This window comes from Octopus bimaculoides, chromosome 4, assembly GCF_001194135.2.
Source record: "Octopus bimaculoides isolate UCB-OBI-ISO-001 chromosome 4, ASM119413v2, whole genome shotgun sequence".
In the NCBI taxonomy this organism is placed as follows: Eukaryota; Metazoa; Mollusca; class Cephalopoda; order Octopoda; family Octopodidae; genus Octopus; species Octopus bimaculoides.
In genome coordinates, this window is record NC_068984.1 from 125,412,761 (window position 1) to 125,416,126 (window position 3,366).

Below are 3,366 nucleotides of genomic sequence, written 5' to 3' on the forward strand. Positions count from 1 at the left end.
ATATATATATATATACATATTCACATATATACGACGGTCGTCTTTCAGTTTCCAAATCCACTCACAAGTTTCTGGTCGGCCCTGGGCTATAGCAGAAGACACATGCCCAAGATGCCACGCAGTGGGACTGAACCCGGGACCATGTGGTTGGTAAGCAAGCTAGCTACCACACAGGTAAGCAAACTACCTACCACACAGCATTTTCCCCGGCGTGCTTATAGGTCTTGTGCTTATGATAGAAAGGATCATAATAATTAATTAATTTATTGATTAATCAATTAATTAAGAATAACAGGAACTCAATCAGTGCACATGTTTTTATTGGTGTACTGTCCTGCTAAAAGTACAACTAATATTTAAAGAGTTATATCAACCTACATCGCGTTGGTTCTGATTTTTCTTGAAACGGTTTCTACTTTATAGTCTTACATATGTACAAACATGCATACACAAGAACACAAACACCAATACACATACACACACACAAACACCAATACACATACACACACACATACACCTACATTCCTAAACATCCTCTTAGATTCCTTACTATCTGTTTGTTTACGAGCATGAACGTATGATACAGATGCAAATCACATTGCTGTCTACTTCTGTATTCACGTATACATACACAAATACGTATGTGGTAGGTATACGACTGACGTGTGTGTGTGTGTGTGTGTGTGTGTGTGTGTGTGTGTGTGTGTGTGTGTGCGTGCGTATGTGTGTGTTCTCTGACATCACAAACAAAGCTCTACTGACTGATTGTGCTATTAGTTTTTGTTTGAAGAACTCTCCTATGACTGAGTCACGAATGTTTATATCTAATGGCAGTAGAGGTCAGAGAGATGTGCGTAATAATGACTAAAATAATATAACTAGTATATTGTTTTATGTGTAATGTGTAACGTATTCAACATTTAGAAGAACACATAGATGTAGCTATAACTATTCGGCTATTAGATTCATGTTGCATGAACATGGGTCGAGTTCAATACCATTGCGCAGCACCATTGATAATAGATCGCATTGACCGATATATCGAAAGTGGAATTTGGTAGGCGTCAATTCTGTAGAACCTTAAATATGCCAGCACACTAATGGCTTTGTTTCGTTGTTAGCACTCCGTCGCTTACGACGTCGAGGGTTCCAGTTGATCCGATCAACGGAACAGCCTGCTCGTGAAATTAACGTGCAAGTGGCTGAGCACTCCACAGACACGTGTACCCTTAACGTAGTTTTCGAGGATATTCAGCGTGACAAGGCTGGCCCTTTGAATTACAGGCACAACAGAAACAGGAAGTAAGAGTGAGAGAAAGTTGTGGTGGAAGAGTACAGCAGGGTTCGCCACCATCCCCTGCCGGAGCCTCGTGGAGCTTTAGGTGTTTTCGCTCAATAAACACTCACAACGCTCGGTCTGGGAATCGAAACCGCAATCCTATGACCGCGAGTCCGCTGCCCTAACCACTGGGCCATTGTGCCTCCACACTAATGGCTTAAATTAATATAAAAGAAACTAAGGAATACACATACACATATAACACATACGATTTTCGGTAGTGTCATACTTTTATACATGCGCTGTTATACTCTATGAGATAACGAGTTTAAAGTATTCACTTTCAGACGCACACGTTTATATATAAATTGGAAAATGTACGCTTTGAGACTGCACGCTTAAGTACACTCACATGCATAATAATATAACAATAATAATAAAGGGTAAAAATCATTAATGATTTTTAACAAGTGGTCAGTGCGGAATTAAAACCTCATAGGTAAATTTTATGAATATTTTATAATTATATACATAATTATAACAAGGGGTTGGCTTGCGCCTCACCACGCACTGAAAAATAGACGTCAAAAGACACTATTACCACCATAAATTCTCCAAGAAAAACACACTACATAATAGGGTAACAGAAGAAAGAAAATTAATTAAAACTTAGGTTAACCGCGTATATGATCGATCGTGTTTCGGGCTTAAAGTAATAAAAACATTACTTCTTGCCTTCATCAGCGTCGGTATTCCAGGCATAAATATACGAGTGATCACGAATATGTAAGCGAGCAGCGTCTTCGCTTGGCTTATATCCGTCGAGACTCGCAGAGATATGCTGCGAAGTAGAGTTCATATCCTTCTCCTATAGCCACTTTTAGATCAAGTCTGCAGTTAATACAGTTTTGAATAAGGAGTAAATAATTTTTTCAAATATTAAATGATATAATAATAAAGGGTAAAGCCCTTGTTATGATTATGTATATAATTATTATATATATATATATAAACACATGTGGGAAATTCTGCCTGTGGGTGTGTTTGTGTGCGGAGTTGTTAGCTAACTCCACCTACATCGTTTTATTGATATTGATGAAACTTGACACGTGAGTAGAACTCATGTCTAGAAACCTCATCGCATACTCAAATTGTTGAAAAAAATCGATAATTACAAATCAGCGGCCATGTTTTGCAATAACTTTTGCATTTCTCAACCGATTCGCTTCGAATTCGCGGTACAGGTGGAAAATGCTACGAGGATGACTATTAAAGAAGAATATTTTACTTAGGCTGTAAGAGGAGGATAAACGAAAACTTTTGCATTTAACATCTGAATTGCTTCAAATTTGATTTGCAGATAGATTAAGTGCTAATGAGTGTATGAGACGAAAAGTGTTTTCCAAAACCATTTCGTCGCCGCTGTTCTCTTTCAACCATTTCGTCGTAACGTATATATATGTGTGTGTGAGTATGTGTCTGTGTGTGCGTTTGTGTGTGTGTGTGTGTGTGTGTGTGTGTGTGTGTGTGTGTGTGTGTGTGTATTCCTAACATCGCTTGACAACCGATGTTGCCGCGTTTACGTCCCTGTAACAAAGCCATCTGGAAAAAAAACACACCGATAGAATAAGTACTAGGTACACAAAGAATAAATCCTGGGGTCGATTTTTTTCGACTAAATTCGGTGCTCCAGCATTGCCGCAGTCACACGACCGAAAGAAAACTTTAAAAAACTATGCCATTTTAACCCCGAGCAACTTGTGTACATATATACTCTTTTATACTCTTTTACTTGTTTCAGTCTTTTGACTGTGGCAATGCTGGAGCACCGCCTTTAGTCGAGCAAATCGACCCCAGGACTTATTCTTTGGAAGCCTAGTACTTATTCTTTCGGTCTCTTTTGCCGAACCGCTAAGTTACGGGGACGTAAACACACCAGCATCGGTTGTCAAGCGATGTTCGGGGGACAAACACAGACATACAAACACATACACACATACATATATATATATACATATATACGACAGGCTTCTTTCAGTTTCCGTCTACCAAATCCACTCACAAGGCATTGGTCGGCCCGAGGCTAT